Genomic DNA, 7,470 nt, shown 5'->3' on the forward strand with positions numbered 1-7,470 from the left:
TAATGACCCCACCTACTAAGTGCTGGAGGTTAGGACCAATATGTGGAATTTCAAGTTGAGTAGAGAAGAGTTTGGAATTTCTAATTGTGAGGGTTCCTTTTCTAGTTTTCTAAGAATAGTCAATAGGAAAGTCCTATGACTATACCTTAGGCTACTAAAGTAGAAAAACTAAACCTCAACCAAAAGTGAGGTCAACAAATGGACCCCCAATAGGTGTTGTGTCTTGGGAAAGTACACCGCGCGTATTAGCGTTGACCGATAAGATCAACAAAATCAATATAAATTCCTAAGTCAACAGACCTGGAAGTATGTGTAGGGTTGTGTGTGTTATTTATTTCCATTGAGGAAATTAGCGGGTGCAAATTTGATCAAGTCAAAAAGTTGGGACTCTCAGTGGGGATTGGATATTTGACTTCGAGTTATGAAATTCTAGAAATTTCTAGATGATGGGAATCAATATGTAAGTACTGACCTCAAGGTAGGAATTGAAATTTAGATATCAATTCCGAAAAGAAAGGGAGGGTCGGAATTTAGGTACCGACCTCAAAAGGTGAGAATCAGAATTTGGGTACTGATTCAAATATGAGAATTGAAATTTAGGTATTAATCCTTAAGAAGAGAGTCAAAATTTAGGTATTGACCTCGAAAGGTGAGAATCAGAATTTGGGTACAGATTCAAAAATGAGACTTGAAATTTAGGTATCAATCCTCAGGAAGGGAGTCAAAATTTAGGTATCGACCTCAAATATAGCGAATCAGAATTTAGGTACTGATTCGAAGATGTGAGAATTAAAATATAAAGATAATTCTAAGAAGAGAGTGTCAGAATTTAGGTACCGACCTTGAATATGGTGAATCAGAAACATATGACTGGTTGGAATATGTGAGAAATGAAATATAGGGACAATTCTCAGAAGAGAGTGTCGGAATTTAGGTACCGACCTCGAACATAGTGAATCAAAAACATAAGACTGATTCAAATATGTGAGAATTGAAATATAAGGAAAATTCTCAAAAGAGAGTGTTGGAATTTAGGTACCGACTTCGAATATGGTGAATCAGAAACATAGGACTGAATTGAATATGTGAGAATTGAAATATAGGGACAATTCTCAGAAGAGAGTGTTGAAATTTAGGTACCGACCTCAAATAGGGTGAATCAGAAACATATGACTGATTTGAATATGTGAGAATTGAAATATAGGGCGAATTCTTAGAAGAGAGTGTCGGAATTTAGCTACCGACTTCGAATATGGTGAATCAAAAACATAGGACTGATTCAAATATGTGAGAATTGAAATATAGGGACAATTCACAGAAGAGAGTTTATTGTGTTGAATTTGCAGAAATGTGTTATGTGAAAAGGTTGATTTTGTTGAAGAAGATTTGTAGAGTTTTGAGGGGCTTTGTACAGAATGTGAAATTCTGTGGGGATGTGAAGAGAGTTAATGCAGATAAAGATGGTTGTGTTGCGCGCATAAAGAGTAAGAAACTCCGAAACCGAGAGAATCCACTCAACAAATTCATTTTCTTCTCTTGTTATTTTTATAACATTTAATTTTTCAAAATATGTCATTAAAATTTTTATTTTAGTTGGTTGATTTTCAAAAAAAATTTGTTTTGTTGTTTGTTCATTTGTAATTATTTTTTATTTGAGTTCTAATTTACTGTTAAAGGTTCATTGTTTCGTTCTTCGTTCATTGAAATTCTGAACCAATGCATGGTTCGTGGCTTCCATCCAATACACAAGAAAGGCCATTGACAAAAAGGCACATTTCTGAGAGAAATCTTCATTAATCTGCTCCAATCAAGATGTCACAGATCAAACATAGGCTAATGCCTCAAAAATGTAGAATATATAGTCCATATCAAAGTACATCGAAAACATCTCATGCTGAGTATACATTGTAGGTTGAGTATATTTGATACATATCATGTTGCTGTAAAAAAAAGTGAACCCTCTGAACATCTGTATCAGGTATGAAGAGCTCCTGATCGAGCAGGCCTTCTAAGCCATGCTTCAAGACAAGAGATCCCTTTGCATGTGCATGTACTTAGAGGTATGACCCTCTCACAGCTCGTACGGTAGCAGCTCTTCTAGTTCTGGGTCTGACAGAAATCTATATGGTGCTTTGCTGTCGTCCATTCTGTCCATCCTACGGAAGGTTACGAACACCCTACAGTGTCACACCCCTGGGATGTAGTGCTTGGCGACATCTGCCTCGTTTCCTTTCAGGACCAAAACTGAACCAACTGGCAGCGGAATCTCTACAGCTCCTCTGAACTCGTCAGGGCTGAAAATGTCAGTTTCTTCTCCAAATAATATATTGTTTTTGCTCATGAATGAGACCATGCAGAAGGGCCTCACAAAATTGTGGTGGTCTATATGGGGAGGGATGCAATCACCCTCATCATAGATGTTGATGATGAAGCTATTCGGGATGCAGGTAGTTGGCAGTATGCTCCATCTGACCGTCCTCTTGATCATCCACTTTATTATAGGAGGTAGTGGATCTACCTGGTCATGTCTTAGGATCCTCAGCGGATTTCCTTGTCTGTCATTTGTAAAATTACAACAGCAGACACACTAAATGGTGATTCTTCATTTTCCTCTCATCCATTTCTTCGGCTTAGAGTATGTTGTTTCCATGAGAAGGCCTACTCGGCCTCTATCCCTCAAGTCAAAGATGTATACAAGAATGTTTCTTTCATCACTTTCGGAGAAGACCCTGGTATACAACTCCAGGCCTTCCAGTATGTTGACGAATCTTCCTTGGACTTCCTCATAGAATTCAAATTCTCTTTTATTCGCCTTGCTTATTTTATAGTACTCCATCGTGCTAGGAGTCAACAACTGTCGCGGGCATTTCCCCATCTTGACATTGGCATGAACCTAAACTGGTGCTGGCTCATCTAGAACATGTGATTCAGCATCTAAAGGGATGTACGAACCTGAACTCCATGGTATATACTCGTCTGTCCCCAGTGAGATGTATGGCTCATCCATCAGACAATCTGTGGTATGAGACCCATCAGTGGTGGAGGTATACTCCTTCAATGTACTGTAGCATTGTAGATGTAGGACATTACAGTCCGGGCATTCTACAAATGCCCCTTTAGCTGATGTCCCTGCAGGTATCTCGGTGTTGCACGTCGGGCAATCCGTGCATAAGGCATCTGAAGCTGAAGGTGTCTCTGGCTCTGTGATGAACCCCAGTTCTTCATTTGTGATGAGTAGACTGAAAGAAGTCTCTTTCATGTCTGGATCATAGATATTCTCCTCAGGAATAGGGGTGAGTAAATTGTTTGCTTCCTTCTGACATTTGTGTTCTTCCCGTAGAAAACCCACTGTTTTCTATTGTTGGCATTTCTGTGCTGAGTCCTTCGAAGCGATGCATCTGGCAGTCGTTCATTGTTGACGGCTGCTAGGCTTCCTGCTGTTGTAGCTATCATGGATGGTAGATGATTGGGCCCCTCCCTCGGGTCCTGCTCTATCATCACATTCTTTCCTTTATGTGATGTATTGTCTTTGGCTGCCACCCTCAGCAGTGAAGGCAATCCCTCCTTTTCTAGAAAGCTGACAACATTCATTAGAGGACCTTCGTAGTCCATATCAACTTGGTTAAAGTCCATGTTGAAGTCTATGGTGCCACCCTATTTAGTGTGAGGCTCTAGCCATCCTTGAAAGCGAAGATCAGCCTCTGTCCTAACATTTTTCTACAGACGACAGGAAAAATGTCAGTCGGCTGAAACTTGGCATGAACGAGAACAAAACAAAGTATTTATTAAAGTAAATTTTAGTTTGCTTTTGTGAAGAGAATTGTTTATTTTATGTATGAATTTTGTTTGGGGGAGATTTTTGTTCAATGTAGTGGAATATTAAGTTCAAAAGTAGAAAGGAGAAAATTTGAAGTTTAAAATTTTTGTCAAAATTTTCATTATATTGAGGTTAATTACAAAATTTGGACCCGGTCATAGACATTTGGCCACATAGAAAATCCCAAAATAATCAAAGTTTCAAATTTTCTAAGCAAGCGAAGGCAAGCAACATTAGGTTGCGTAATAGGTTTTCAGGTATTTTCCATTTATTGGTAACATGGGTCTTTCGCCCTGGAAGTCAACTAACTGGTAGGCTCCTCCTGTGTAGACCTTTTCAACGACAAATGGCCCTCCCAAGTTGTCTCAAATTTTCCACCTATTTTGTGGCGTGCAAGAATAGGCCTTTTGAGCACAAGTACGAGGTCACCAACTTTGAATGTCCTTGGGCGGACCAATTTGTCATGGGCTTGTACCATTTTTGCTTGGTAAAGCTCCAAGTGTTGTTGCGCTTCTAGAAAAAAAAAAAAAACCCCTCAAGACTTTTCAATTCTTCAAGTCTATGTTTTGCACTTTCTCCTGTTGTGAGTTGGTTGGCAACAACAACTCTAAGAGATGGTGTCTAGATTTCTAGCGGTAGCATGACCTTGGGTCTGTACACGAGCATATGGGGTGTACACTGGGTGGGGAGTCCTGAAAGCCATCCGGTGGGCCCACAAGGCTTCTAATAGTTTGTTGTGCCAATCCCTTTTGTTTTCATCTAGTGTTTTCTTCAAAATTAGTGTTTTGTTAAAGGCTTTAACCAGACCATTTGCTCTGGGATAGTAAATCATAGAGTATCTTTAATCTATCCCGTGTCTTTTGATGAAATTAATGATTTTGGTGCTTTTGAAAGATGTCCCATTGTCGTAAATTATTCTTCGCGGTACTCCGAAACGGTAGAAAATTTTGCTTTTGAAGAATTGAAGGACGTGTTGTGTCATAAACTCATGCAAATGTACTACCTCTGATCATTTGGAGAAGTAATTTGTAGCGACAAGTATAAACCTGTGTCCTTTGGAAGATGGAGGATCTATCAGACCTATTATATTCATGCCCCAACACTCAAATGGCAACGAGGCAACAGTTGAGGTAGCACATTCGGAGGCTGGTGTAAGACCACCCCATGCACTTGGCATTGGTGACATTTTCTAGCTATATCCATGCAATCGGACAACATTGCTGGCCAATAATATCCGAGTCTTTTGATATTCTTTTTCATTTTTCACCTTGACTGATGAGTGCCACACAGTCCGGCATGTACTTTTTTGACAATATTCTGTGCTTCGGCTTTGTTCAAACACTGTAGCCACATCTGGTCGAATGATCTTTTGTGGAAAACATTTCCCACCAGGGCGTAAGACATGGCCCTTCTTGTGATATGATGTGCTTTAGACTTGTCTTTTGGCAGCTTTCCAATATGCAAATATTCTATTAATGGTTTGCGCCAATCTTCATTGATGTTTGTAATTGTATTTATTGCTTCTTCTTTTCCTAGCTTGTGTAGAGTTTTGAGATCGATTTGAGACAAGACTTGTTTTTCTTGCACAGTATAGAATCCTCTGAGGGACACGCCTGCTCCTTAGAGAGTTTGCTAGAGTGTCGGCATAGGCATTATCTCCCTTAGGAATCCGGTAGAAAGTCACATCGGGATTTGCTTCCGTCACGATTTGCTTCAGTAGCTTCATCGTGTACTGACGATACTCTGCTAATCTTGGTTTCAAAATTTTGTATTATCCGACGACTTGCAGGATGACAAGTTGAGAGTCGCCATAAATGACAATGTTCATTATATCCATTGAGATTGCCACTTCCAATTTGGTGATTAAAGCTTCATATTCTGCTTCATTGTTGGTGCACGACTCTATCAGGTGGTATGAGAACCTCAACATACCCTTATCGGGTGTGATAAAGATCAAACTGATCTCTGCTTTTCCTGTTAAAACTGTGATTGATCTTTTATCTTTCCTGTCTGACGAAGCGCCATCAAAGTACATTTCCCAGCATTTGATCTCTGCTTTTCTTGTTAAAACTGTGATTGATCTTTTATCTTTCTTGTCTGACGAAGCACCATCAAAGTACATTTCCCAGCATTGCGCACTGGAGAACTCCATTTGTAGCATTTTCTCATCCGGTAACTCGTCATTGAGAGAGGACCCAGTGGCAGTGGGTGTGCAGCGAGAAAGTCTGCTAGTATCTTTCCCCTCCCTTTATAGAATGAAGGGGAACAAAAGTTATATCAAATAGTAATAAGATATTTGACCATCTTGCTAAACGTCCGGAGAGTGTTGGTCGGGTCATCAGATATTGCAACGGATTTAACTTTTGACTTAGGGTAATCTTATGAGAAAGCATGTAATGTCTAAGCTTTTGAGCGGTGAAAATTAACGCTAGACAATGCTTCTCAATAGGTGGATACCTTATCTCTGTCGGTATTAGGCGACGACTCAAGTAGTAGAGTGCATTTTCTTTACCCTCATCATTGACTTTGGCTAAGAGGGCTCCAAGAGAGTCGTTGAAGGCTATGGTATAAAGTATCAACGGTTTCCCTGGAATAGGGGCTGCCAAAATAGGAGGTGTCGTGTTATTAAATATTGTTTAACGTCTTCAAAGGTCCGCTGACATTTCTCTTCCAAAACAAATTTGGTGTCCTTTTTAATTAATGCCGAGAAAGGCTGACACTTACCATAGAGATTAGAAATAAAATTTCTCAGATATGCCAACTTCCCCTGGAAGGAACGTAGTTGTTTCAAGGTTTTAGGAGGAGGCATTTCCAAGATAGCTTTAATTTTATCCAGGTCAATCTTGATTCCCCAATGACGGACAATGGATCTTAAAAATTTCTCGGAAGTAACGCCAAAGGTGCACTTTAAGGGATTCATTTTAAGGTCATATCGCCGTAACCGTAACCATTCGAACACAATCCTCAAATCTTACAAATGGTCTATTTTCTACTTACATTTGATGACCAAGTCATCCACATAGCATTCCACTTGGTTTTGAATGAGGTCGTCAAAGATCTTCGTCAAAAATATTCATCATTGCGCACTGATATGTTGCTCTAGTGTTCTTTAGGCCGAATGGCATCACTGTGTAGTAGAAAATTCCAATCAGTGTTTTGAAGGCTGTAAGTGCTGCCTCCTCGGGAGCCATCTTGATTTGGTTGTATCCCGACGATCCGTCCATGAAGGAGAAAATTTCGAAGTGATATCCACCATCATTTCTGGAATTGGTAGTGGAAACTCGTCCTTTGGACATGCTTTGTTCAAATCCCTGAAGTCTACATAAACATGATTCTGTCCATTTTTCTTCTTAACAGATACAATGTTAGCTAACTACAAGGGGTATTGTTCTTCTTTTACAAAGTTGGCGTCTATTAATTTCTTCACCTCGGCGATGACTTGTTGTTCTATTTCAAGGCGCATTCTCCTGGGAGCTTGTTTTACCATGGTTATATTCTTGTCCACCCCAATTTTATGAACTGCACCCTCTGCTGACAGTCCTGACATTTCATCGTAGCTCCATGTGAAGCAATCTTTGAATTCTGTTAATAGTTTGATCAATTCTAAAGATTCTTCGTCATTGGGTAGAGAACTTATAAATGTAGGTCGGGGT

The sequence above is a fragment of the Phalaenopsis equestris genome, unplaced genomic scaffold (genome assembly GCF_001263595.1).
Source record: "Phalaenopsis equestris unplaced genomic scaffold, ASM126359v1 Scaffold000418, whole genome shotgun sequence".
Taxonomy (NCBI): domain Eukaryota; kingdom Viridiplantae; phylum Streptophyta; class Magnoliopsida; order Asparagales; family Orchidaceae; genus Phalaenopsis; species Phalaenopsis equestris.